We start from the raw sequence: 25,599 nt of genomic DNA, 5'->3' as shown, positions 1-25,599 counted from the left end.
CCCTCGCCTATGTGCACGTCGCGGTCGGCACATCAACGTCCGGAGCCTCTTGCCCGTCACGAAACCGTCGGCGCTTTCTCGAACGATCCCGAAATCCCTATCGCAAGCTCTCTCCGAGCCCTAGCCCGACGACTGCGTATCGGTCACGGCAAGCTCGCGCCGAAACCATCGGCATTTTCTCGAACGATCTCGGAATCGCTATTGCGACCCCAATCCGGAAAGCTCTTTCCGAGCCCCACGATACTGACTGCGTAGCGGTCACGGCAAATCCCGTGCCCGAAAACAATCGTCTCGGAGGCCTACGGGAGATGTTTCGTATCTCGGGACGCAAAAAGGAGTGCAACACGAGGACTTCCCGGGGGGTCACCCATCCTAGTACTACTCTCGCCCAAGCACGCTTAACTTCGGAGTTCTGACGGGATCCGGTGCTTTCGTGCTGGTATGATCGCACCGGTTTCGGGTTCTTCGTCCCTCGCCTATGTGCACGTCGCGGTTGGCACATCAACGTCCGGAGCCTCTTGCCCGTCACGAAACCGTCGGCGCTTTCTCGAACGATCCCGAAATCCCTATCGCAAGCTCTCTCCGAGCCCTAGCCCGACGACTGCGTATCGGTCACGGCAAGCTCGCGCCGAAACCATCGGCACTTTCTCGAACGATCTCGGAATCGCTATTGCGACCCCAATCCGGAAAGCTCTTTCCGAGCCCCACGATACTGACTGCGTAGCGGTCACAGCAAATCCCGTGCCCGAAAACAATCGTCTCGGAGGTCTATGGGAGATGTTTCGTATCTCGGGACGCAAAAAGGAGTGCAACACGAGGACTTCCCGGGGGGTCACCATCCTAGTACTACTCTCGCCCAAGCACGCTTAACTTCGGAGTTCTGATGGGATCCGGTGCTTTAGTGCTGGTATGATCGCACCGGTTTCGGGTGCTTCGTCCCTCGCCTATGTGCACGTCGCGGTCGGCACATCAAAGTCCGGAGCCTCTTGCCCGTCACGAAACCGTCGGCGCTTTCTCGAATGATCCCGAAATCACTATTGCAAGCTCTCTCCGAGCCCTAGCCCGACGACTGCGTATCGGTCACGGCAAGCTCGCGCCGAAACCATCGGCACTTTCTCGAACGATCTCGGAATCGCTATTGCGACCCCAATCCGGAAAGCTCTTTCCGAGCCCCACGATACTGACTGCGTAGCGGTCACGGCAAATCCCGTGCCCGAAAACAATCGTCTCGGAGGTCTACGGGAGATGTTTCGTATCTCGGGACGCAAAAAGGAGTGCAACACGCGGACTTCCCGGGGGGTCACACATCCTAGTACTACTCTCGCCCAAGCACGCTTAACTTCGGAGTTCTGATGGGATCCGGTGCTTTCGTGCTGGTATGATCGCACCGGTTTCGGGTGCTTCGTCCCTCGCCTATGTGCACGTCGCGGTCGGCACATCAACGTCCGGAGCCTCTTGCCCGTCACGAAACCGTCGGCGCTTTCTCGAACGATCCCGAAATCCCTATCGCAAGCTCTCTCCGAGCCCTAGCCCGACTACTGCGTATCGGTCACGGCAAGCTCGCGCCGAAACCATCGGCACTTTCTCGAACGATGTCGGAATCGCTATTGCGACCCCAATCCGGAAAGCTCTTTCCGAGCCCCACGATACTGACTGCGTAGTGGTCACGGCAAATCCCGTGCCCGAAAACAATCGTCTCGGAGGTCTACGGGAGATGTTTCGTATCTCGGGACGCAAAAAGGAGTGCAACATGAGGACTTCCCGGGGGGTCACACATCCTAGTACTACTCTCGCCCAAGCACGCTTAACTTCGGAGTTCTGATGGGATCCGGTGCTTTCGTGCTGGTATGATCGCACCGGTTTCGGGTGCTTCGTCCCTCGCCTATGTGCACGTCGCGGTCGGCACATCAACGTCCGGAGCCTCTTGCCCGTCACGAAACCGTCGGCGCTTTCTCGAATGATCCCGAAATCCCTATTGCAAGCTCTCTCCGAGCCCTAGCCCGACGACTGCGTATCGGTCACGGCAAGCTCGCGCCGAAACCATCGGCACTTTCTCGAACGATCTCGGAATCGCTATTGCGACCCCAATCCGGAAAGCTCTTTCCGAGCCCCAAGATACTGACTGCGTAGCGGTCACAGCAAATCCCGTGCCCGAAAACAATCGTCTCGGAGGTCTACGGGAGATGTTTCGTATCTCGGGACGCAAAAAGGAGTGCAACACGAGGACTTCCCGGGGGGTCACCCATCCTAGTACTACTCTCACCCAAGCACGCTTAACTTCGGAGTTCTGATGGGATCCGGTGCTTTAGTGCTGGTATGATCGCACCGGTTTCGGGTGCTTCGTCCCTCGCCTATGTGCACGTCGCGGTCGGCACATCAACGTCCGGAGCCTCTTGCCCGTCACGAAACCGTCGGCGCTTTCTCGAACGATCCCGAAATCCCTATCGCAAGCTCTCTCCGAGCCCTAGCCCGACGACTGCGTATCGGTCACGGCAAGCTCGCGCCGAAACCATCGGCATTTTCTCGAACGATCTCGGAATCGCTATTGCGACCCCAATCCGGAAAGCTCTTTCCGAGCCCCACGATACTGACTGCGTAGCGGTCACGGTAAATCCCGTGCCCGAAAACAATCGTCTCGGAGGCCTACGGGAGATGTTTCGTATCTCGGGACGCAAAAAGGAGTGCAACACGAGGACTTCCCGGGGGGTCACCCATCCTAGTACTACTCTCGCCCAAGCACGCTTAACTTCGGAGTTCTGATGGGATCCGGTGCTTTCGTGCTGGTATGATCGCACCGGTTTCGGGTTCTTCGTCCCTCGCCTATGTGCACGTCGCGGTTGGCACATCAACGTCCGGAGCCTCTTGCCCGTCACGAAACCGTCGGCGCTTTCTCGAACGATCCCGAAATCCCTATCGCAAGCTCTCTCCGAGCCCTAGCCCGACGACTGCGTATCGGTCACGGCAAGCTCGCGCCGAAACCATCGGCACTTTCTCGAACGATCTCGGAATCGCTATTGCGACCCCAATCCGGAAAGCTCTTTCCGAGCCCCACGATACTGACTGCGTAGCGGTCACAGCAAATCCCGTGCCCGAAAACAATCGTCTCGGAGGTCTATGGGAGATGTTTCGTATCTCGGGACGCAAAAAGGAGTGCAACACGAGGACTTCCCGGGGGGTCACCATCCTAGTACTACTCTCGCCCAAGCACGCTTAACATCGGAGTTCTGATGGGATCCGGTGCTTTAGTGCTGGTATGATCGCACCGGTTTCGGGTGCTTCGTCCCTCGCCTATGTGCACGTCGCGGTCGGCAAATCAACGTCCGGAGCCTCTTGCCCGTCACGAAACCGTCGGCGCTTTCTCGAACGATCCCGAAATCCCTATCGCAAGCTCTCTCCGAGCCCTAGCCCGACGACTGCGTATCGGTCACGGCAAGCTCGCGCCGAAACCATCGGCACTTTCTCGAACGATCTCGGAATCGCTATTGCGACCCCAATCCGGAAAGCTCTTTCCGAGCCCCACGATACTGACTGCGTAGCGGTCACGGCAAATCCCGTGCCCGAAAACAATCGTCTCGGAGGTCTACGGGAGATGTTTCGTATCTCGGGACGCAAAAAGGAGTGCAACACGAGGACTTCCCGGGGGGTCACCCATCCTAGTACTACTCTCGCCCAAGCACGCTTAACTTCGGAGTTCTGATGGGATCCGGTGCTTTAGTGCTGGTATGATCGCACCGATTTCGGGTGCTTCGTCCCTCGCCTATGTGCACGTCGCGGTCGGCACATCAACGTCCGGAGCCTCTTGCCCGTCACGAAACCGTCGGCGCTTTCTCGAACGATCCCGAAATCCCTATCGCAAGCTCTCTCCGAGCCCTAGACCGATGACTGCGTATCGGTCATCGCAAGCTCGCGCCGAAACCATCGGCACTTTCTCGAACGATCTCGGAATCGCTATTGCGACCCCAATCCGGAAAGCTCTTTCCGAGCCCCACGATACTGACTGCGTAGCGGTTACAGCAAATCCCGTGCCCGAAAACAATCGTCTCGGAGGTCTACGGGAGATGTTTCGTATCTCGGGACGCAAAAAGGAGTGCAACACGAGGACTTCCCGGGGGGTCGCCCATCCTAGTACTACTCTCACCCAAGCATGTTTAACTTCGGAGTTCTGATGGGATCCGGTGCTATAGTGCTGGTATGATCGCACCGGTTTCGGGTGCTTCGTCCCTCGCCTATGTGCACGTCGCGGTCGGCACATCAACGTCCGGAGCCTCTTGCCCGTCACGAAACCGACGGCGCTTTCTCGAATGATCCCGAAATCCCTATTGCAAGCTCTCTCCGAGCCCTAGCCCGACGACTGCGTATCGGTCACGGCAAGCTCGCGCCGAAACCATCGGCACTTTCTCGAACGATCTCGGAATCGCTATTGCGACCCCAATCCGGAAAGCTCTTTCCGAGCCCCACGATACTGACTGCGTAGCGGTCACAGCAAATCCCGTGCCCGAAAACAATCGTCTCGGAGGTCTACGGGAGATGTTTCGTATCTCGGGACGCAAAAAGGAGTGCAACACGAGGACTTCCCGGGGGGTCACCCATCCTAGTACTATTCTCACCCAAGCACGCTTAACTTCGGAGTTCTGATGGGATCCGGTGCTTTAGTGCTGGTATGATCGCACCGGTTTCGGGTGCTTCGTCCCTCGCTTATGTGCACGTCGCGGTCGGCACATCAACGTCCGGAGCCTCTTGCCCGTCACGAAACCGTCGGCGCTTTCTCGAACGATCCCGAAATCCCTATCGCAAGCTCTCTCCGAGCCCTAGCCCGACGACTGCGTATCGGTCACGGCAAGCTTGCGCCGAAACCATCGGCACTTTCTCGAACGATCTCGGAATCGCTATTGCGACCCCAATCCGGAAAGCTCTTTCCAAGCCCCACGATACTGACTGCGTAGCGGTCACGGCAAATCCCGTGCCCGAAAACAATCGTCTCAGAGGTCTACGGGAGATGTTTCGTATCTCGGGACGCAAAAAGGAGTGCAACACGAGGACTTCCCGGGGGGTCACACATCCTAGTACTACTCTCGCCCAAGCACGCTTAACTTCGGAGTTCTGATGGGATCCGGTGCTTTCGTGCTGGTATGATCGCACCGGTTTCGGGTGCTTCGTCCCTCGCCTATGTGCACGTCGCGGTTGGCACATCAACGTCCGGAGCCTCTTGCCTGTCACGAAACCGTCGGCGCTTTCTCGAACGATCCCGAAATCCCTATCGCAAGCTCTCTCCGAGCCCTAGCCCGACGACTGCGTATCGGTCACGGCAAGCTCGCGCCGAAACCATCGGCACTTTCTCGAACGATCTCGGAATCGCTATTGCGACCCCAATCCGGAAAGCTCTTTCCGAGCCCCACGATACTGACTGCGTAGCGGTCACGGCAAATCCCGTGCCCGAAAACAATCGTCTCGGAGGTCTACGGGAGATGTTTCGTATCTCGGGACGCAAAAAGGAGTGCAACACGAGGACTTCCCGGGGGGTCACCCATCCTAGTACTACTCTCGCCCAAGCACGCTTAACTTCGGAGTTCTGATGGGATCCGGTGCTTTAGTGCTGGTATGATCGCACCGATTTCGGGTGCTTCGTCCCTCGCCTATGTGCACGTCGCGGTTGGCACATCAACGTCCGGAGCCTCTTGCCTGTCACGAAACCGTCGGCGCTTTCTCGAACGATCCCGAAATCCCTATCGCAAGCTCTCCCCGAGCCCTAGCCCGACGACTGCGTATCGGTCACGGCAAGCTCGCGCCGAAACCATCGGCACTTTCTCGAACGATCTCGGAATCGCTATTGCGACCCCAATCCGGAAAGCTCTTTCCGAGCCCCACGATACTGACTGCGTAGCGGTCACGGCAAATCCCGTGCCCGAAAACAATCGTCTCGGAGGTCTACGGGAGATGTTTCGTATCTCGGGACGCAAAAAGGAGTGCAACACGAGGACTTCCCGGGGGGTCACCCATCCTAGTACTACTCTCGCCCAAGCACGCTTAACTTCGGAGTTCTGATGGGATCCGGTGCTTTTGTGCTGGTATGATCGCACCGGTTTCGGGTGCTTCGTCCCTCGCCTATGTGCACGTCGCGGTCGGCACATCAACGTCCGGAGCCTCTTGCCCGTCATGAAACCGTCGGCGCTTTCTCGAACGATCCCGAAATCCCTATCGCTAGCTCTCTCCGAGCCCTAGCCCGACGACTGCATATCGGTCACGGCAAGCTCGCGCCGAAACCGTCGGCACTTTCTCGAACGATCTCGGAATCGCTATTGCGACCCCAATCCGGAAAGCTCTTTCCGAGCCCCACGATACTGACTGCGTAGCGGTCACGGCAAATCCCGTGCCCGAAAACAATCGTCTCGGAGGTTTACGGGAGATGTTTCGTATCTCGGGACGCAAAAAGGAGTGCAACACGAGGACTTCCCGGGGGGTCACCCATCCTAGTACTACTCTCACCCAAGCACGCTTAACTTCGGAGTTCTGATGGGATCCGGTGCTTTAGTGCTGGTATGATCGCACCGGTTTCGGGTGCTTCGTCCCTCGCCTATGTGCACGTCGCGGTCGGCACATCAACGTCCGGAGCCTCTTGCCCGTCACGAAACCGTCGGCGCTTTCTCGAACGATCCCGAAATCCCTATCGCAAGCTCTCTCCGAGCCCTAGCCCGACGACTGCGTATCGGTCACGGCAAGCTCGCGCCGAAACCATCGACACTTTCTCGAACGATCTCGGAATCGCTATTGCGACCCCAATCCGGAAAGCTCTTTCCGAGCCCCACGATACTGACTGCGTAGCGGTCACGGCAAATCCCGTGCCCGAAAACAATCGTCTCGGAGGTCTACGGGAGATGTTTCGTATCTCGGGACGCAAAAAGGAGTGCAACACGAGGACTTCCCGGGGGGTCACCCATCCTAGTACTACTCTCGCCCAAGCACGCTTAACTTCGGAGTTCTGATGGGATCCGGTGCTTTAGTGCTGGTATGATCGCACCGATTTCGGGTGCTTCGTCCCTCGCCTATGTGCACGTCGCGGTTGGCACATCAACGTCCGGAGCCTCTTGCCTGTCACGAAACCGTCGGCGCTTTCTCGAACGATCCCGAAATCCCTATCGCAAGCTCTCTCCGAGCCCTAGCCCGACGACTGCGTATCGGTCACGGCAAGCTCGCGCCGAAACAATCGGCACTTTCTCGAACGATCTCGGAATCGCTATTGCGACCCCAATCCGGAAAGCTCTTTCCGAGCCCCACGATACTGACTGCGTAGCGGTCACGGCAAATCCCGTGCCCGAAAACAATCGTCTCGGAGGTCTACGGGAGATGTTTCGTATCTCGGGACGCAAAAAGGAGTGCAACACGAGGACTTCCCGGGGGGTCACCCATCCTAGTACTACTCTCGCACAAGCACGCTTAACTTCGGAGTTCTGATGGGATCCGGTGCTTTTGTGCTGGTATGATCGCACCGATTTCGGGTGCTTCGTCCCTCGCCTATGTGCACGTCGCGGTCGGCACATCAACGTCCGGAGCCTCTTGCCCGTCACGAAACCGTCGGCGCTTTCTCGAACGATCCCGAAATCCCTATCGCAAGCTCTCTCCGAGCCCTAGACCGATGACTGCGTATCGGTCATCGCAAGCTCGCGCCAAAACCATCGGCACTTTCTCGAACGATCTCGGAATCGCTATTGCGACCCCAATCCGGAAAGCTCTTTCCGAGCCCCACGATACTGACTGCGTAGCGGTTACAGCAAATCCCGTGCCCGAAAACAATCGTCTCGGAGGTCTACGGGAGATTTTCGTATCTCGGGACGCAAAAAGGAGTGCAACAGGAGGACTTCCCGGGGGGTCGCCCATCCTAGTACTACTCTCACCCAAGCATGTTTAACTTCGGAGTTCTGATGGGATCCGGTGCTATAGTGCTGGTATGATCGCACCGGTTTCGGGTGCTTCGTCCCTCGCCTATGTGCACGTCGCGGTCGGCACATCAACGTCCGGAGCCTCTTGCCCGTCACGAAACCGTCGGCGCTTTCTCGAATGATCCCGAAATCCCTATTGCAAGCTCTCTCCGAGCCCTAGCCCGACGACTGCGTATCGGTCACGGCAAGCTCGCGCCGAAACCATCGGCACCTTCTCGAACGATCTCGGAATCGCTATTGCGACCCCAATCCGGAAAGCTCTTTCCGAGCCCCACGATACTGACTGCGTAGCGGTCACAGCAAATCCCGTGCCCGAAAACAATCGTCTCGGAGGTCTACGGGAGATGTTTCGTATCTCGGGACGCAAAAAGGAGTGCAACACGAGGACTTCCCGGGGGGTCACCCATCCTAGTACTACTCTCACCCAAGCACGCTTAACTTCGGAGTTCTGATGGGATCCGGTGCTTTAGTGCTGGTATGATCGCACCGGTTTCGGGTGCTTCGTCCCTCGCCTATGTGCACGTCGCGGTTGGCACATCAACGTCCGGAGCCTCTTGCCTGTCACGAAACCGTCGGCGCTTTCTCGAACGATCCCGAAATCCCTATCGCAAGCTCTCTCCGAGCCCTAGCCCGACGACTGCGTATCGGTCACGGCAAGCTCGCGCCGAAACCATCGGCACTTTCTCGAACGATCTCGGAATCGCTATTGCGACCCCAATCCGGAAAGCTCTTTCCGAGCCCCACGATACTGACTGCGTAGCGGTCACAGCAAATCCCGTGCCCGAAAACAATCGTCTCGGAGGTCTACGGGAGATGTTTCGTATCTCGGGACGCAAAAAGGAGTGCAACACGAGGACTTCCCGGGGGGTCACACGTCCTAGTACTACTCTCGCCCAAGCACGCTTAACTTCGGAGTTCTGATGGGATCCGGTGCTATAGTGCTGGTATGATCGCACCGGTTTCGGGTGCTTCGTCCCTCGCCTATGTGCACGTCGCGGTTTGCACATCAACGTCCGGAGCCTCTTGCCCGTCACGAAACCGTCGGCGCTTTCTCGAACGATCCCGAAATCCCTATCGCAAGCTCTCTCCGAGCCCTAGCCCGACGACTGCGTATCGGTCACGGCAAACTCGCGCCGAAACCATCGGCACTTTGTCGAACGATCTCGGAATCGCTATTGCGACCCCAATCCGGAAAGCTCTTTCCGAGCCCCACGATACTGACTGCGTAGCGGTCACGGCAAATCCCGTGCCCGAAAACAATCGTCTCGGAGGTCTACGGGAGATGTTTCGTATCTCGGGACGCAAAAAGGAGTGCAACACGAGGACTTCCCGGGGGGTCACCCATCCTAGTACTACTCTCGCCCAAGCACGCTTAACTTCGGAGTTCTGATGGGATCCGGTGCTTTCGTGCTGGTATGATCGCACCGGTTTCGGGTGCTTCGTCCCTCGCCTATGTGCACGTCGCGGTCGGCACATCAACGTCCGGAGCCTCTTGCCCGTCACGAAACCGTCGGCGCTTTCTCGAACGATCCCGAAATCCCTATCGCAAGCTCTCTCCGAGCCCTAGCCCGACGACTGCGTATCGGTCACGGCAAGCTCGCGCCGAAACCATCGGCACTTTCTCGAACGATCTCGGAATCGCTATTGCGACCCCAATCCGGAAAACTCTTTCCGAGCCCCACGATACTGACTGCGTAGCGGTCACGGAAATCCCGTGCCCGAAAACAATCGTCTCGGAGGTCTACGGGAGATGTTTCGTATCTCGGGACGCAAAAAGGAGTGCAACACGAGGACTTCCCGGGGGGTCACCCATCCTAGTACTACTCTCGCCCAAGCACGCTTAACTTCGGAGTTCTGATGGGATCCGGTGCTTTCGTGCTGGTATGATCGCACCGGTTTCGGGTGCTTCGTCCCTCGCCTATGTGCACGTCGCGGTCGGCACATCAACGTCCGGAGCCTCTTGCCCGTCATGAAACCGTCGGCGCTTTCTCGAACGATCCCGAAATCCCTATCGCAAGCTCTCTCCGAGCCCTAGCCCGACGACTGCGTATCGGTCACGGCAAGCTCGCGCCGAAACCGTCGGCACTTTCTCGAACGATCTCGGAATCGCTATTGCGACCCCAATCCGGAAAGCTCTTTCCGAGCCCCACGATACTGACTGCGTAGCGGTCACGGCAAATCCCGTGCCCGAAAACAATCGTCTCGGAGGTCTACGGGAGATGTTTCGTATCTCGGGACGCAAAAAGGAGTGCAACACGAGGACTTCCCGGGGGGTCACCCATCCTAGTACTACTCTCGCCCAAGCACGCTTAACTTCGGAGTTCTGATGGGATCCGGTGCTTTAGTGCTGGTATGATCGCACCGATTTCGGGTGCTTCGTCCCTCGCCTATGTGCACGTCGCGGTCGGCACATCAACGTCCGGAGCCTCTTGCCCATCACGAAACCGTCGGCGCTTTCTCGAACGATCCCGAAATCCCTATCGCAAGCTCACTCCGAGCCCTAGACCGATGACTGCGTATCGGTCATCGCAAGCTCGCGCCGAAACCATCGGCACTTTCTCGAACGATCTCGGAATCGCTATTGCGACCCCAATTCGGAAAGCTCTTTCCGAGCCCCACGATACCGACTGCGTAGCGGTTACAGCAAATCCCGTGCCCGAAAACAATCGTCTCGGAGGTCTACGGGAGATGTTTCGTATCTCGGGACGCAAAAAAGAGTGCAACACGAGGACTTCCCGGGGGGTCGCCCATCCTAGTACTACTCTCACCCAAGCATGTTTAACTTCGGAGTTCTGATGGGATCCGGTGCTATAGTGCTGGTATGATCGCACCGGTTTCGGGTGCTTCGTCCCTCGCCTATGTGCACGTCGCGGTCGGCACATCAACGTCCGGAGCCTCTTGCCCGTCACGAAACCGTCGGCGCTTTCTCGAATGATCCCGAAATCCCTATTGCAAGCTCTCTCCGAGCCCTAGCCCGACGACTGCGTATCGGTCACGGCAAGCTCGCGCCGAAACCATCGGCACCTTCTCGAACGATCTCGGAATCGCTATTGCGACCCCAATCCGGAAAGCTCTTTCCGAGCCCCACGATACTGACTGCGTAGCGGTCACAGCAAATCCCGTGCCCGAAAACAATCGTCTCGGAGGTCTACCGGAGATGTTTCGTATCTCGGGACGCAAAAAGGAGTGCAACACGAGGACTTCCCGGGGGGTCACCCATCCTAGTACTACTCTCACCCAAGCACGCTTAACTTCGGAGTTCTGATGGGATCCGGTGCTATAGTGCTGGTATGATCGCACCGGTTTCGGGTGCTTCGTCCCTCGCCTATGTGCACGTCGCGGTTGGCACATCAACGTCCGGAGCCTCTTGCCCGTCACGAAACCGTCGGCGCTTTCTCGAACGATCCCGAAATCCCTATCGCAAGCTCTCTCCGAGCCCTAGCCCGACGACTATGTATCGGTCACGGCAAACTCGCGCCGAAACCATCGGCACTTTGTCGAACGATCTCGGAATCGCTATTGCGACCCCAATCCGGAAAGCTCTTTCCGAGCCCCACGATACTGACTGCGTAGCGGTCACGGCAAATCCCGTGCCCGAAAACAATCGTCTCGGAGGTCTACGGGAGATGTTTCGTATCTCGGGACGCAAAAAGGAGTGCAACACGAGGACTTCCCGGGGGGTCACCCATCCTAGTACTACTCTCGCCCAAGCACGCTTAACTTCGGAGTTCTGATGGGATCCGGTGCTTTCGTGCTGGTATGATCGCACCGATTTCGGGTGCTTCGTCCCTCGCCTATGTGCACGTCGCGGTCGGCACATCAACGTCCGGAGCCTCTTGCCCGTCACGAAACCGTCGGCGCTTTCTCGAACGATCCCGAAATCCCTATCGCAAGCTCTCTCCGAGCCCTAGCCCGACGACTGCGTATCGGTCACGGCAAGCTCGCGCCGAAACCGTCGGCACTTTCTCGAACGATCTCGGAATCGCTATTGCGACCCCAATCCGGAAAGCTCTTTCTGAGCCCCACGATACTGACTGCGTAGCGGTCACGGCAAATCCCGTGCCCGAAAACAATCGTCTCGGAGGTCTACGGGAGATGTTTCGTATCTCGGGACGCAAAAAGGAGTGCAACACGAGGACTTCCCGGGGGGTCACCCATCCTAATACTACTCTCGCCCAAGCACGCTTAACTTCGGAGTTCTGATGGGATCCGGTGCTTTCGTGCTGGTATGATCGCACCGGTTTCGGGTTCTTCGTCCCTCGCCTATGTGCACGTCGCGGTTGGCACATCAACGTCCGGAGCCTCTTGCCTGTCACGAAACCGTCGGCGCTTTCTCGAACGATCCCGAAATCCCTATCGCAAGCTCTCTCCGAGCCCTAGCCCGACGACTGCGTATCGGTCACGGCAAGCTCGCGCCGAAACCATCGGCACTTTCTCGAACGATCTCAGAATCGCTATTGCGACCCCAATCCGGAAAGCTCTTTCCGAGCCCCACGATACTGATTGCATAGCGGTCACAGCAAATCCCGTGCCCGAAAACAATCGTCTCGGAGGTCTATGGGAGATGTTTCGTATCTCGGGACGCAAAAAGGAGTGCAACACGAGGACTTCCCGGGGGGTCACCATCCTAGTACTACTCTCGCCCAAGCACGCTTAACTTCGGAGTTCTGATGGGATCCGGTGCTTTAGTGCTGGTATGATCGCACCGGTTTCGGGTTCTTCGTCCCTCACCTATGTGCACGTCGCGGTCGGCACATCAACGTCCGGAGCCTCTTGCCCGTCACGAAACCGTCGGCGCTTTCTCGAACGATCCCGAAATCCCTATCGCAAGCTCTCTCCGAGCCCTAGCCCGACGACTGCGTATCGGTCACGGCAAGCTCGCGCCGAAACCATCGGCACTTTCTCGAACGATCTCGGAATCGCTATTGCGACCCCAATCCGGAAAGCTCTTTCCGAGCCCCACGATACTGACTGCGTAGCGGTCACGGCAAATCCCGTGCCCGAAAACAATCGTCTCGGAGGTCTACGGGAGATGTTTCGTATCTCGGGACGCAAAAAGGAGTGCAACACGAGGACTTCCCGGGGGGTCACCCATCCTAGTACTACTCTCGCCCAAGCACGCTTAACTTCGGAGTTCTGATGGGATCCGGTGCTTTCGTGCTGGTATGATCGCACCGGTTTCGGGTGCTTCGTCCCTCGCCTATGTGCACGTCGCGGTTGGCACATCAACGTCCGGAGCCTCTTGCCCGTCACGAAACCGTCGGCGCTTTCTCGAACGATCCCGAAATCCCTATCGCAAGCTCTCTCCGAGCCCTAGCCCGACGACTGCGTATCGGTCATCGCAAGCTCGCGACGAAACCATCGGCACTTTCTCGAACGATCTCGGAATCGCTATTGCGACCCCAATCCGGAAAGCATTTTCCGAGCCCCACGATACTGACTGCGTAGTGGTCACGGCAAATCCCGTGCCCGAAAAAAATCTTCTCGGGGGTCTACGGGAGATGTTTCGTATCTCGGGACGCAAAAAGGAGTGCAACACGAGGACTCCCCGGGGGGTCACCCATCCTAGTACTACTCTCGCCCAAGCACGCTTAACTTCGGAGTTCTGATGGGATCCGGTGCTTTAGTGCTGGTATGATCGCACCGGTTTCGGGTGCTTCGTCCCTCGCCTATTTGCACGTCGCGGCCGGCACATCAACGTCCGGAGCCCCTTGCCCGTCACGAAACCGTCGGCGCTTTCTCGAACGATCCCGAAATCCCTATCGCAAGCTCTCTCCGAGCCCTAGCCCGACGACTGCGTATCGGTCACGGCAAGCTCGCGCCGAAACCAGCGGCACTTTCTCGAACGATCTCGGAATCGCTATTGCGACCCCAATCCGGAAAGCTCTTTCCGAGCACCACGATACTGACTGCGTAGCAGTCACGACAAATTCCGTGCCCGAAAACAATCGTCTCGGAGGTCTACGGGAGATGTTTCGTATCTCGGGACGCAAAAAGGAGTGCAACACGAGGACTTCCCGGGGGGACACCCATCCTAGTACTACTCTCGCCCAAGCACGCTTAACTTCGGAGTTCTGATGGGATCCGGTGCTTTAGTGCTGGTATGTATGATCGCACCGGTTTCGGGTGCTTCGTCCCTCGCCTATGTGCACGTCGCGGCCGGCACGTCAACGTCCGGAGCCCCTTGCCCGTCACGAAACCGTTGGCGCTTTCTTGAACGATCCCGAAATCCCTATTGCAAGCTCTCTCCGAGCCCTAGCCCGACGACTGCGTATCGGTCACGGCAAGCTCGCGCTGAAACCATCGGCACTTTCTCGAACGATCTCGGAATCGCTATTGCGACCCCAATCCGGAAAGCTCTTTCCGAGCCCCACGATACTGACTACGTAGCGGTCACGGCAAATTCCGTGCCCGAAAACAATCGTCTCGGAGGTCTACGGTAGATGTTTCGTATCTCGGGACGCAAAAAGGAGTGCAACACGAGGACTTCCCGGGGGGTCACCCATCCTAGTACTACTCTCGCCCAAGCACGCTTAACTTCGGAGTTCTGATGGGATCCGGTGCTTTAGTGCTGGTATGATCGCAACGGTTTCGGGTGCTTCATCCCTCGCCTATGTGCACGTCGCGGCCGGCACGTCAACGTCCGGAGCCCCTTGCCCGTCACGAAACCGTTGGCGCTTTCTCGAACGATCCCGAAATCCCTATCGCAAGCTCTCTCCGAGCCCTAGCCCGACGACTGCGTATCTGTCACGGCAAGTGTCACGCCCCCCTGAATTATCGCATTCAGGAAGTGTGACCCTGTCTAAAAATCAATAATATTATAATTGATCATCAATTCAATCCAGGATCCAATCTAACAATTTGAGGATACTAAGAATCATTCAAAAATCAATATTCACAATTCATAAACATGTACATTACATAAATCATAATCCACTTCACTTAGAGATTCACAAAATCCAAAGACAAGTCAACTAAACATCAACCACAACACAAATCCATAATCATAGAAGTATATACAATCACAAAAAGATAATTATTTACCATGAGTTCTTATCCTTACACATCTTAAACTTATCATTCCATACACATGAGCGGTCCTTTGACATTTTACAACACATAAGTATCAACAGATCCTTAACATTACATCAGAAGTAAAGTTTACTATACAACAAAAACCATCATCCAACAAAGATTAGCTTAAAAATCTTCTAGCCTTTCACTGCTTTAACCCAATTCTAGCTTTTCAGTGCGTGACAAGCTACCCTGAAAAATTTATATAGCAACGGGGTGAGCATAAAGAGCTCAGCAAGCGTCTAACATATCCATGGCGATAGGAGAAGTTCAAGCAAGCTTAGTATCAAGATACAAAAGTAGAAATACAAGTGTTCATTTGAAGTCATCTCTTTTGATATAAAATCACAAAGGTTTACCTCGTTCAAAAAACAGGCATTAGACATAACAATAGGAGAAAGGAAATTAGAGCATTTCATTGGCAAAGGAAGCATTTAGGCATGTATCAAATGGCACATGAAGTATTTAGGTGCATATCCAAAGGTATAAGAGTGTTTGGGGGCATAATAATGACAAACGAAACACTTCAAAGTATAACAAGTGAACCGAATAATAAACACAAGCTTGTATGTCATTCTTGATGTAGCATGCATTCCATTTTTATCCAAAGCATAATATGAACTCATAAACAAAACTTTGGATATCATATCAATGAGCATAGATGGCGCTGTGGGACCACATACATAATGTGATTCATCCATTTCTGGATGACCACCAAGCATAAGTCTCCCACGTCTAGGAGTTCCATCCACCCACGTCTGAGTGAAGTCAATGGGGCCGGCAGAGCAATCGCGGGCTATAAGCATAACTCCCTTTACCATTTCTGGCAAAGGTTCACAATATCCCACAAGACACCAGAGTACAAAAGGGTAGTATGAACAATAACATTGACACATATCAGAAACACATGCGGAACAACGAAGATATGCATGTGCCTTATCAAACAAGGAAATGCAAACAAAGCATTACATAATAAATTTCAGTTATACAATAATTTCAGGATGAACAATACAAGAACTTCAAAGGACTAATATAAAGCTCAATTGAAGAAGAATTTAGTAGAAATCATATTTACAATAGGATGAAAATTGAATAGGCAAAACCCAACAAAGTTTTCAACTATGACAGAATTTGAATGGTACGTTTTCTGAATTGTTCGAGTGACCAAACATACTCCAAATCACTAAAAATAGGTGTCATTGGAAAGCTGTTTCAATCTATTTTCAGATAAACTCAGATTCATAATTTTTTTTGAGTTCTTAACAGGAAGTTACAACAAATAGAGTAAAGGAAGGTCAGAATTGATCATCCCTGTTTTGCAGACTTGATAGAATCGATTTAAACAGAAGTTTTAGAAGGCAAACATACTTCAAAATTTCCAACTAGGTGTCAAAAGAAAGATACACGAATCTAGTTTCCAAGGAACTAAGTTTTGCTTAATTCAGAATTTTCTCTAGAGAGTTATGAGCAATTTAGTAACAGAAGGTCAGAAATTTCAATCCCTATTTTGCAGAATCTGTAGGGTTAATTGAAACAGAAGTCTTAGTAGTCATTTAAACTCCGAATCATTCAATATTAGTGTCAAAATAAAGATATTTGAGTCTACTTTCAAATGGAATAGGTTTTGTCTAAATCAGAGTTTATTACAAAATGTTATGACCGAAATATTGAATAGAGGTCAGATTACCAAAAAAATTTCAGATTCATGGATTTGTATCAAAAGGAAAGAACGGTTTGGTACTAAGCTGAAATCTTTTGCATTATGAAGAATTAAAAGGAAAACAAAGATTAGGAGTTCTGTAGGAAGAGGTTAGAACACTTGCCTTAAACAAATTTGATTCCCAAATGGGGGGAGTTGATGCAAAACCTCAATCAAATCTTCTTCTTCAATTCCTCTTCTTCTTCTTCTTCCCTTCTCTTCTCTTCTTAAACTCACGTTGGATGCAGCATCTGAAGGTTACATTTAGTTTCTCCTTTAATCTCTTACTTAATTACTTTTTGTTAACACAAGAGTTGTAAAGTTTCAAGGTGGCAAGCATGCATGAAAAGTGCTAGGTGTCATCCGTAGAGCAAACTTAGGTGGCACCATTAGGCTAGCTAGTGACACATGTCCACTAAATTTTTTTTTTTTTTTTTTTATAACTTAAATCTGAAACTTTCATAAATCATATTAAACTTCTATTATAATATTATTTAATATAAAAAATTATTAAATAATCCTCATATTTACAAATAAGCATTTATTAAATTTTTAAAAATGGGGGATATTACACTCTCCCCTTCTTAAAAGAAAATTTAGTCCTCTAAATTTATCATACCTCATTCAGCGAAAAGATGAGGATAACCTTTCTTCATTTCTTCCTCTAGCTCCCAGGTCGTTTCATTTGTAGAATGATGCTTCCAAATTACTTTAACCAGAGTAATGATTCTATTTCTTAAGATCTTCTCTTTTTTATCAATAATCCGAATGGGCTCTTCCTTGTAAAATAAGTCTTTCTCAATCACAATCGGCTCATACTCAATGACATGAGAGGGATCAGGTATATACTTTCTGAGCATTGACACATGAAATATATCATGAATATGACACATCGATGGTGGTAAGGCAATCTTGTAAGCGACAGAGCCAATTCTTTCAAGGATCTCAAAAGGTCCAATGAACCTTGGGTTTAACTTTCCTTTCTTTCCAAATCTTGCAACGCCTTTGGAAGGGGAGACCTTTAGGAATACAAAATCCCCTACTTGGAACTCGATATCTCGTCTTCTGTTATCAGCATAGCTCTTTTGCCGACTCTGAGCAGCCTTTAGCCTTTTTATGATAACCTGAATCTTTTCAGTAGTCTCTTGTACTTTATCTGGTGCTAACAACTTCCTATCACCAACTTCTTCCCAACATATAGGCGTTCTGCATTTTCGCCCATACAATGCCTCATAAGGAGCCATCTGAATGCTCGAATGGTAACTATTATTGTAAGTGAACTCAATAAGAGAAATATCTTTATCCCATTCACCTCTCCAATCCATAACATAGGCTCTAAGCAAATCCTCAAGTACTTGAATTGTTCTTTCAGATTGACCATCGGTCTGAGGGTGATAGGCAGTGCTAAACTTTACTTTGGTGCCCATAGAATCTTGTAATCTCCTCCACAATCTAGAAAGAAATCTGGAGTCTCTATCTGAGATAATCTCCTTCGGGACACCATGAAGTCTTACTATTTCATCAACATACAAATCTGCAAGCTTATCAAGAGAATAAGTCATATTGATTGGTAAGAAATGTGCAGATTTGGTTAACCTATCAACAATGACCCAAATAACATCGTGCTTTCTAGAGGTTCTGGGTAGTCCTGAAACAAAGTCCATAGTAATGCATTCCCATTTCCATTCAGGAATATCTAAGGGCTGTAACAAACCTCCAGGTCTCTGGTGTTCTGCTTTGATTTGCTGACAAGTCAAACACCTTGAAACATATATTGCAATCTCCTTCTTCATACCTTTCCACCAATAATGACTTTGGAGATCTCTGTACATTTTTGTGCTACCAGGATGCATAGTGTACTTTGAATTGTGGCCTTCGTTCAAAATTTGGTTCTTGATATCTGAGTCATTTGGAACACATATTCTATCCCCAAATCTCAATAGGCTATCATCTGAAATTTGAAAATTCAACTTCAATCCCTTTTCAACTTCATTCCTCAAGTATATTAAATGTGGATCTCGTAGTTGTCCTTCTTTAATTTGTTGAATGAGATCAGTTTGCACCTGGATAGAGGCCATCAACATTATTGAGTCTTGCCCTTTCCTTATTACATTTGAATCATAATTTCTTTCTAATAGCTTCCATTGCTTCACAACTAGACTAGCCATAAAACTAGTAGATTTTCTACTAAGTGCATCAGCTACAACATTTGCTTTACCTGGGTGATAACGGATGGTACAATCATAATCCTTCAGAAGTTCTATCCATCTTCGCTGCCTCATATTTAACTCCTTCTGTGTAAAAATATACTTTAAACTCTTGTGATCAGTGGAGATATCAAATGTCCGCCCATACAAGTAATGTCTCCAAATCTTTAGAGCAAAGATGATTGCTGCCAATTCCAAATCATGAGTCGGATAATTCAATTCATAATTCTTTAGCTACCTTGAAGCATAAGCAATTACTTTCCCTTCTTGCATCAAAACACTTCCAAGGCCTTTTCTTGAAGCATCAGTATAAACTACAAATCCTTCATTACCACTTGGAATAGTGAGAATAGGGGCACTAGTTAATCTTCTTTTTAATTCTTGGAAACTTTGCTCACAATCACCACTCCATTCAAATTTCGCATTCTTTTGAGTCAGTTTGGTAAGGGGATGAGCAATTTGAGAAAATCCCTCCACAAATCTCCTGTAATAACCTGCCATGCCCAAGAAACTTCTAATTTCTGTTACATTTGTTGGCACTTCCCAATTAACTACTGCTTCCACCTTCTTTGGATCAACAGATATGCCCCTTCCTGAAATCACGTGGCCTAAGAAAGCAATTTCCTTCAACCAAAATTCACATTTGCTGAACTTTGCATACAGCTTCTTTTCTCTTAGTATAGATAATACATCTCTCAAGTGTTTATCATGCTCTTGATTACTTCTTGAATATACTAATATGTCATCAATGAATACAATTACACAATCATCTAAGAGTGGCTGAAATATTCTATTCATCAGTTCCATAAAAGCTGCAGGAGCATTAGTCAAGCCAAAAGGCATAACTAAAAATTCGTAGTGACCATATCGAGTCCTAAAGGCTGTTTTTGGAATATCCTTCTTCTTGACCTTCAACTGATAGTAACCTGATCTTAGATCAATCTTGGAGAATACTTGTGCACCCTGCAATTGATCAAATAAGTCATCAATCCTGGGTAGGGGATACTTGTTTTTTATGGTCACTTGATTCAACTGTCTATAATCAATACAAAGCCTCAACGTCCCATCCTTCTTCTTAACTAATAGCACTGGAGCACCCCACGGTGAGACGCTGGGTCGAATGAAACCCTTATCTAACAATTCTTGTATTTGCTTCTTCAATTCCTCGAGCTCGAGTGGTGCCATTCTGTAGGGTGGCTTAGATATTGGGGCTGTCCCAGGGACCAAATTAATAGCAAATTCTCCCTCTCTATCTGGAGGTAAACCAGGCAATTCATCTGGAAATACATCAGGGAACTCTTTGACCACTGTAATTTCATTTAGGTGAGTTTCTTGATTTGAATGCTCCTTTACACACACAATGTAACAAAAACAACCCTTCTGCATAAGACGATAAGCTTGAAGTGTTGATATCAAGCAAGGAGGCAAATCATGCCTAATACCCTCAAAGTAAAATATAGGCTGATCTGGTATGCAGAAAGTAATTATTTTTGTATAGCAATCAATACTAGCATGATAGGAAGATAGCCAATCCATGCCAAGTATAATATCAAAACCTTGGATTTCTAGGAGTATCAAATCGGCAAGGAGTTCATGTTCTCCAATAGAAATCAAACAAGATGGATAAACCAGATTTGTAGTCAAGGAATCCCCAACAGCAGTAGTTACGTGTAGCAAATAATCTAGTGGTTTAGGTTGAATGCCCAAGTAACAAGCAAAATATTGTGAAACAAAAGATAAGTTGGAGCCAGGATCAAACAAAACTTTTGCATTTCTATTAGAAACATGTAGAATACCTTCAACCACTGATTTAGAGGCTCTGGAATCTTGTTCTGTGATAGCATATACTCTAGCATGGGCTGTCGGCTTAGGGAGTAGCGGCTCTTTCTTCTTGTTTAGTGGGCAGTCTCTGACTTTATGATCTAACTTTCCACAAGCAAAACAGGCTCCAATCACCCGAAAACACTCACTTGTTTCATGATTACGTCCACATTTTGTACACGATAGAGTTCTTTGCGATGAAGTTCCTTCCTCAAATCTAGGTACCTTTACCTTCTTGTTACTTCTTTCTGCTTCATTTCCTCTCTTACCTTTACCAACAAACTTATCCTTGCTATTCTTGTCCCTGATTTCTTGGATCTCCTCCAAGTCTTTTTCAAGTATGAAAGCTCTTTCTACTACATCAGTGTATACTTGGAGTTTTAAAACTGATATCCGGCTTCTTATTGCCGGCCTTAATCCTCTTTCAAATCTTCTTGCTTTCCTATATTCATCATCAATCATATGTGTGGCAAATCTAGAGAGCTCGGTGAATTTAGACTCATATTTGGCTACTGTCGAGCTTCAGAAATCCTCTTCATAGTTCGCCACCAGTGCTCAGCCTCTCCTTCTAGCATGAAGGTAGCAAGAGAAACCTTCTTATCATCTGGGCAATTTAAAACATCAAATATTTTCTCCATCCGCATCATCCATTGTTCTGCTACCATTGGATCAGGCTCACCACCAAAACTGGGAGGACTAAGCTTTTTAAACTGTTCAATTCCCAACCCAGTCTGGTTTGAATTCCCACCTTCATCATTTCTTCCCTGTCGGACTTGTTGTTGCATTACTTGTGTCATCGCCTCTAGAGTTTTCATAATTCCACTCAATTGATCAGAAGTAGATGCAACAGGAGAACCAGATGACCTTGTCATCCTTGCTTCCTAAAAATAACAAAAAAAAAACTTTTGATCAGTCTCTAAATAAAAATCACTAAACCTCAAAATTTATTACACATCTAGCATATCAAAATTCTTAGAAATCCTCAAATCATGCTCTGATACCAACTATGTCACGCCCCCCTGAATTATCGCATTCAGGAAGTGTGACCCTGTCTAAAAATCAATAATATTATAATTGATCATCAATTCAATCCAGGATCCAATCTAACAATTTGAGGATACTAAGAATCATTCAAAAATCAATATTCACAATTCATAAACATGTACATTACATAAATCATAATCCACTTCACTTAGAGATTCACAAAATCCAAAGACAAGTCAACTAAACATCAACCACAACACAAATCCATAATCATAGAAGTATATACAATCACAAAAAGATAATTATTTACCATGAGTTCTTATCCTTACACATCTTAAACTTATCATTCCATACACATGAGCGATCCTTTGACATTTTACAACACATAAGTATCAACAGATCCTTAACATTACATCAGAAGTAAAGTTTACTATACAACAAAAACCATCATCCAACAAAGATTAGCTTAAAAATCTTCTAGCCTTTCACTGCTTTAACCCAATTCTAGCTTTTCAGTGCGTGACAAGCTACCCTGAAAAATTTATATAGCAACGGGGTGAGCATAAAGAGCTCAGCAAGCGTCTAACATATCCATGGCGATAGGAGAAGTTCAAGCAAGCTTAGTATCAAGATACAAAAGTAGAAATACAAGTGTTCATTTGAAGTCATCTCTTTTGATATAAAATCACAAAGGTTTACCTCGTTCAAAAAACAGGCATTAGACATAACAATAGGAGAAAGGAAATTAGAGCATTTCATTGGCAAAGGAAGCATTTAGGCATGTATCAAATGGCACATGAAGTATTTAGGTGCATATCCAAAGGTATAAGAGTGTTTGGGGGCATAATAATGACAAACGAAACACTTCAAAGTATAACAAGTGAACCGAATAATAAACACAAGCTTGTATGTCATTCTTGATGTAGCATGCATTCCATTTTTATCCAAAGCATAATATGAACTCATAAACAAAACTTTGGATATCATATCAATGAGCATAGATGGCGCTGTGGGACCACATACATAATGTGATTCATCAATTTCTGGATGACCACCAAGCATAAGTCTCCCACGTCTGGGAGTTCCATCCACCCACGTCTGAGTGAAGTCAATGGGGCCGGCAGAGCAATCGCGGGCTCTAAGCATAACTCCCTTTACCATTTCTGGCAAAGGTTCACAATATCCCACAAGACACCAGAGTACAAAAGGGTAGTATGAACAATAACATTGACACATATCAGAAACACATGCGGAACAACGAAGATATGCATGTGCCTTATCAAACAAGGAAATGCAAACAAAGCATTACATAATAAATTTCAGTTATACAATAATTTCAGGATGAACAATACAAGAACTTCAAAGGACTAATATAAAGCTCAATTGAAGAAGAATTTAGTAGAAATCATATTTACAATTGGATGAAAATTGAATAGGCAAAACCCAACAAAGTTTTCAACTATGACAGAATTTGAATGGTACGTTTTCTGAATTGTTCGAGTGACCAAACATACTCCAAATCACTAAAAATAGGTGTCATTGGAAAGCTGTTTCAATCTATTTTCAGATAAACTCAGATTCATAATTTTTTTGAGTTCTTAATAGGAAGTTACAAAAAATAGAGTAAAGGAAGGTCAGAATTGATCATCCCTGTTTTGCAGACTTGATAGAATCGATTTAAACAGAAGTTTTAGAAGGCAAACATACTTCAAAATTTCCAACTAGGTGTCAAAAGAAAGATACACGAATCTAGTTTCCAAGGAACTAAGTTTTGCTTAATTCAGAATTTTCTCTAGAGAGTTATGAGCAATTTAGTAACAGAAGGTCAGAAATTTCAATCCCTATTTTGCAGAATCTGTAGGGTTAATTGAAACAGAAGTCTTAGTAGTCATTTAAACTCCGAATCATTCAATCTTAGTGTCAAAATAAAGATATTTGAGTCTACTTTCAAATGGAATAGGTTTTGTCTAAATCAGAGTTTATTACAAAATGTTATGACCGAAATATTGAATAGAGGTCAGATTACCAAAAAAATTTCAGATTCATGGATTTGTATCAAAAGGAAAGAACGGTTTGGTACTAAGCTGAAATCTTTTGCATTATGAAGAATTAAAAGGAAAACAAAGATTAGGAGTTTTGTAGGAAGAGGTTAGAACACTTGCCTTAAACAAATTTGATTCCCAAATGGGGGGAGTTGATGCAAAACCTCAATCAAATCTTCTTCTTCAATTCCTCTTCTTCTTCTTCTTCCCTTCTCTTCTCTTCTTAAACTCACGTTGGATGCAGCATCTGAAGGTTACATTTAGTTTCTCCTTTAATCTCTTACTTAATTACTTTTTGTTAACACAAGAGTTGTAAAGTTTCAAGGTGGCAAGCATGCATGAAAAGTGCTAGGTGTCATCCTTAGAGCAAACTTAGGTGGCACCATTAGGCTAGCTAGTGACACATGTCCACTAAATTTTTTTTTTTTTTTTTATAACTTAAATCTGAAACTTTCATAAATCATATTAAACTTCTATTATAATATTATTTAATATAAAAAATTATTAAATAATCCTCATATTTACAAATAAGCATTTATTAAATTTTTAAAAATGGGGGATATTACAGCAAGCTCGCGCCGAAACAATCGTCTCGAAGGTCTACGGGAGGTGTTTCGTATCTCGGGACGCAAAAAGGAGTGCAACACGAGGACTTCCCGGGGTGTCACCCATCCTAGTACTACTCTCGACCAAGCACGCTTAACTTCGGAGTTCTGATGGGATCCGGTGCTTTAGTGCTGGTATGATCGCACGGGTTTCAAGTGCTTCGTCCCTCGCCTATGTGCACGTCGCGGCCGGCAAGTCAACGTCCGGAGCCTCTTGCCCGTCACGAAACCGTCGGCGCTTTCTCGAACGATCCCGAAATCCCTATCGCAAGCTCTCTCCGAGCCCTAGCCCGACGACTGCGTATCGGTCACGGCAAGCTCGCGCCGAAACCATCGGTACTTTCTCGAACAATCTCGGAATCGCTATTGCGACCCCAATCCGGAAAGCTCTTTCCGAGCCCCACGATACTGACTGCGTAGCGGTCATGGCAAATCCCGTGCCCGAAAACAATCGTCTCGGAAGTCTACGGGAGATGTTTCGTATATCGGGACGCAAAAAGGAGTGCAACACGAGGACTTCCCGGGGGGTCACCCATCCTAGTACTACTCTCGCCCAAGCACGCTTAACTTCGGAGTTCTGATTTGATCCGGTGCTTTAGTGCTGGTATGATCGCACCGGTTTCGGGTGCTTCGTCCCTCGCCTATGTGCACGTCGCGGCCGGCACATCAACGTCCGGAGCCCCTTGCCCGTCACGAAACCGTCGGCGCTTTCTCGAACGATCCCGAAATCCCTATCGCAAGCTCTCTCCGAGCCCAAGCCCGACGACTGCGTATCGGTCACGGCAAGCTCACGCCGAAACCAGCGGCACTTTCTCGAACGATCTCAGAATCGCTATTGCGACCCCAATCCAGAAAGCTCTTTCCGAGACCGACGATACTGACTGCTTAGCGGTCATGGCAAATCCCGTGCCAGAAAACAATCGTCTCGGAAGTCTACGGGAGATGTTTCGCATCTCGGGGCGCAAAAAGGAGTGCAACACGAGGACTTCCCGGGGGGTCACCCATCCTAGTACTACTCTCGCCCAAGCACGCTTAACTTCGGAGTTCTGATGGGATCCGGTGCTTTAGTGCTGGTATGATCGCAACGGTTTCGGGTGCTTCGTCCCTCGCCTATGTGCACGTCGCGGCCGGCACGTCAACGTCCGGAGCCCCTTGCCCGTCACGAAACCGTTGGCGCTTTCTCGAACGATCCCGAAATCCCTATCGCAAGCTCTCTCCGAGCCCTAGCCCGAC

At 49.3% G+C, this 25,599-nt stretch overlaps 34 non-coding genes across 34 annotated transcripts; all 34 read right to left on the bottom strand.

The window, feature by feature from the left end:
• Positions 1-334: 334 nt before the first annotated feature.
• On the bottom strand, positions 335-453 carry LOC135630231 (5S ribosomal RNA). Its single transcript, XR_010493760.1, has one exon. It is a non-coding gene; the product is annotated as a 5S ribosomal RNA (ribosomal RNA).
• A 350-nt stretch (positions 454-803) lies between these two features.
• LOC135630474 (5S ribosomal RNA) lies at positions 804-921 on the bottom strand. Its single transcript, XR_010493998.1, has one exon. It is a non-coding gene; the product is annotated as a 5S ribosomal RNA (ribosomal RNA).
• Positions 922-1,271: 350 nt separating this feature from the next.
• LOC135630330 (5S ribosomal RNA) lies at positions 1,272-1,390 on the bottom strand. The gene has a single exon (XR_010493857.1). It is a non-coding gene; the product is annotated as a 5S ribosomal RNA (ribosomal RNA).
• A 350-nt stretch (positions 1,391-1,740) lies between these two features.
• Positions 1,741-1,859, bottom strand: LOC135630557 (5S ribosomal RNA). Its single transcript, XR_010494079.1, has one exon. It is a non-coding gene; the product is annotated as a 5S ribosomal RNA (ribosomal RNA).
• Positions 1,860-2,209: 350 nt separating this feature from the next.
• LOC135630202 (5S ribosomal RNA) lies at positions 2,210-2,328 on the bottom strand. The gene has a single exon (XR_010493732.1). It is a non-coding gene; the product is annotated as a 5S ribosomal RNA (ribosomal RNA).
• Positions 2,329-2,678: 350 nt separating this feature from the next.
• On the bottom strand, positions 2,679-2,797 carry LOC135629825 (5S ribosomal RNA). Its single transcript, XR_010493390.1, has one exon. It is a non-coding gene; the product is annotated as a 5S ribosomal RNA (ribosomal RNA).
• Positions 2,798-3,147: 350 nt separating this feature from the next.
• On the bottom strand, positions 3,148-3,265 carry LOC135629797 (5S ribosomal RNA). The gene has a single exon (XR_010493364.1). It is a non-coding gene; the product is annotated as a 5S ribosomal RNA (ribosomal RNA).
• Positions 3,266-3,615: 350 nt separating this feature from the next.
• Positions 3,616-3,734, bottom strand: LOC135629784 (5S ribosomal RNA). Its single transcript, XR_010493351.1, has one exon. It is a non-coding gene; the product is annotated as a 5S ribosomal RNA (ribosomal RNA).
• Positions 3,735-4,084: 350 nt separating this feature from the next.
• Positions 4,085-4,203, bottom strand: LOC135629828 (5S ribosomal RNA). Its single transcript, XR_010493393.1, has one exon. It is a non-coding gene; the product is annotated as a 5S ribosomal RNA (ribosomal RNA).
• A 350-nt stretch (positions 4,204-4,553) lies between these two features.
• On the bottom strand, positions 4,554-4,672 carry LOC135630319 (5S ribosomal RNA). Its single transcript, XR_010493847.1, has one exon. It is a non-coding gene; the product is annotated as a 5S ribosomal RNA (ribosomal RNA).
• A 350-nt stretch (positions 4,673-5,022) lies between these two features.
• Positions 5,023-5,141, bottom strand: LOC135630234 (5S ribosomal RNA). The gene has a single exon (XR_010493763.1). It is a non-coding gene; the product is annotated as a 5S ribosomal RNA (ribosomal RNA).
• A 350-nt stretch (positions 5,142-5,491) lies between these two features.
• LOC135629773 (5S ribosomal RNA) lies at positions 5,492-5,610 on the bottom strand. Its single transcript, XR_010493340.1, has one exon. It is a non-coding gene; the product is annotated as a 5S ribosomal RNA (ribosomal RNA).
• Positions 5,611-5,960: 350 nt separating this feature from the next.
• On the bottom strand, positions 5,961-6,079 carry LOC135630127 (5S ribosomal RNA). Its single transcript, XR_010493654.1, has one exon. It is a non-coding gene; the product is annotated as a 5S ribosomal RNA (ribosomal RNA).
• A 350-nt stretch (positions 6,080-6,429) lies between these two features.
• Positions 6,430-6,548, bottom strand: LOC135630201 (5S ribosomal RNA). Its single transcript, XR_010493731.1, has one exon. It is a non-coding gene; the product is annotated as a 5S ribosomal RNA (ribosomal RNA).
• Positions 6,549-6,898: 350 nt separating this feature from the next.
• On the bottom strand, positions 6,899-7,017 carry LOC135630586 (5S ribosomal RNA). The gene has a single exon (XR_010494108.1). It is a non-coding gene; the product is annotated as a 5S ribosomal RNA (ribosomal RNA).
• Positions 7,018-7,367: 350 nt separating this feature from the next.
• LOC135630482 (5S ribosomal RNA) lies at positions 7,368-7,486 on the bottom strand. The gene has a single exon (XR_010494006.1). It is a non-coding gene; the product is annotated as a 5S ribosomal RNA (ribosomal RNA).
• Positions 7,487-7,835: 349 nt separating this feature from the next.
• On the bottom strand, positions 7,836-7,954 carry LOC135629936 (5S ribosomal RNA). Its single transcript, XR_010493496.1, has one exon. It is a non-coding gene; the product is annotated as a 5S ribosomal RNA (ribosomal RNA).
• Positions 7,955-8,304: 350 nt separating this feature from the next.
• On the bottom strand, positions 8,305-8,423 carry LOC135630200 (5S ribosomal RNA). The gene has a single exon (XR_010493730.1). It is a non-coding gene; the product is annotated as a 5S ribosomal RNA (ribosomal RNA).
• A 350-nt stretch (positions 8,424-8,773) lies between these two features.
• Positions 8,774-8,892, bottom strand: LOC135629796 (5S ribosomal RNA). Its single transcript, XR_010493363.1, has one exon. It is a non-coding gene; the product is annotated as a 5S ribosomal RNA (ribosomal RNA).
• A 350-nt stretch (positions 8,893-9,242) lies between these two features.
• LOC135630536 (5S ribosomal RNA) lies at positions 9,243-9,361 on the bottom strand. The gene has a single exon (XR_010494058.1). It is a non-coding gene; the product is annotated as a 5S ribosomal RNA (ribosomal RNA).
• A 349-nt stretch (positions 9,362-9,710) lies between these two features.
• On the bottom strand, positions 9,711-9,829 carry LOC135630420 (5S ribosomal RNA). The gene has a single exon (XR_010493946.1). It is a non-coding gene; the product is annotated as a 5S ribosomal RNA (ribosomal RNA).
• A 350-nt stretch (positions 9,830-10,179) lies between these two features.
• On the bottom strand, positions 10,180-10,298 carry LOC135630575 (5S ribosomal RNA). The gene has a single exon (XR_010494097.1). It is a non-coding gene; the product is annotated as a 5S ribosomal RNA (ribosomal RNA).
• Positions 10,299-10,648: 350 nt separating this feature from the next.
• LOC135629860 (5S ribosomal RNA) lies at positions 10,649-10,767 on the bottom strand. The gene has a single exon (XR_010493423.1). It is a non-coding gene; the product is annotated as a 5S ribosomal RNA (ribosomal RNA).
• A 350-nt stretch (positions 10,768-11,117) lies between these two features.
• On the bottom strand, positions 11,118-11,236 carry LOC135630325 (5S ribosomal RNA). Its single transcript, XR_010493853.1, has one exon. It is a non-coding gene; the product is annotated as a 5S ribosomal RNA (ribosomal RNA).
• A 350-nt stretch (positions 11,237-11,586) lies between these two features.
• LOC135630304 (5S ribosomal RNA) lies at positions 11,587-11,705 on the bottom strand. The gene has a single exon (XR_010493832.1). It is a non-coding gene; the product is annotated as a 5S ribosomal RNA (ribosomal RNA).
• A 350-nt stretch (positions 11,706-12,055) lies between these two features.
• Positions 12,056-12,174, bottom strand: LOC135630115 (5S ribosomal RNA). The gene has a single exon (XR_010493641.1). It is a non-coding gene; the product is annotated as a 5S ribosomal RNA (ribosomal RNA).
• Positions 12,175-12,524: 350 nt separating this feature from the next.
• LOC135630472 (5S ribosomal RNA) lies at positions 12,525-12,642 on the bottom strand. The gene has a single exon (XR_010493996.1). It is a non-coding gene; the product is annotated as a 5S ribosomal RNA (ribosomal RNA).
• Positions 12,643-12,992: 350 nt separating this feature from the next.
• Positions 12,993-13,111, bottom strand: LOC135630191 (5S ribosomal RNA). Its single transcript, XR_010493719.1, has one exon. It is a non-coding gene; the product is annotated as a 5S ribosomal RNA (ribosomal RNA).
• A 350-nt stretch (positions 13,112-13,461) lies between these two features.
• Positions 13,462-13,580, bottom strand: LOC135630316 (5S ribosomal RNA). The gene has a single exon (XR_010493844.1). It is a non-coding gene; the product is annotated as a 5S ribosomal RNA (ribosomal RNA).
• A 350-nt stretch (positions 13,581-13,930) lies between these two features.
• On the bottom strand, positions 13,931-14,053 carry LOC135629878 (5S ribosomal RNA). Its single transcript, XR_010493441.1, has one exon. It is a non-coding gene; the product is annotated as a 5S ribosomal RNA (ribosomal RNA).
• A 350-nt stretch (positions 14,054-14,403) lies between these two features.
• Positions 14,404-14,522, bottom strand: LOC135630168 (5S ribosomal RNA). The gene has a single exon (XR_010493695.1). It is a non-coding gene; the product is annotated as a 5S ribosomal RNA (ribosomal RNA).
• A 9,874-nt stretch (positions 14,523-24,396) lies between these two features.
• LOC135629827 (5S ribosomal RNA) lies at positions 24,397-24,515 on the bottom strand. Its single transcript, XR_010493392.1, has one exon. It is a non-coding gene; the product is annotated as a 5S ribosomal RNA (ribosomal RNA).
• A 350-nt stretch (positions 24,516-24,865) lies between these two features.
• On the bottom strand, positions 24,866-24,984 carry LOC135630520 (5S ribosomal RNA). The gene has a single exon (XR_010494042.1). It is a non-coding gene; the product is annotated as a 5S ribosomal RNA (ribosomal RNA).
• Positions 24,985-25,334: 350 nt separating this feature from the next.
• LOC135630167 (5S ribosomal RNA) lies at positions 25,335-25,453 on the bottom strand. Its single transcript, XR_010493694.1, has one exon. It is a non-coding gene; the product is annotated as a 5S ribosomal RNA (ribosomal RNA).
• Between the last annotated feature and the right edge of the window lie 146 nt (positions 25,454-25,599).

Source organism: Musa acuminata, chromosome BXJ3-1, assembly GCF_036884655.1.
Source record: "Musa acuminata AAA Group cultivar baxijiao chromosome BXJ3-1, Cavendish_Baxijiao_AAA, whole genome shotgun sequence".
NCBI lineage: Eukaryota > Viridiplantae > Streptophyta > Magnoliopsida > Zingiberales > Musaceae > Musa > Musa acuminata.
This window is presented reverse-complemented; position numbering and strand designations above follow the sequence as displayed.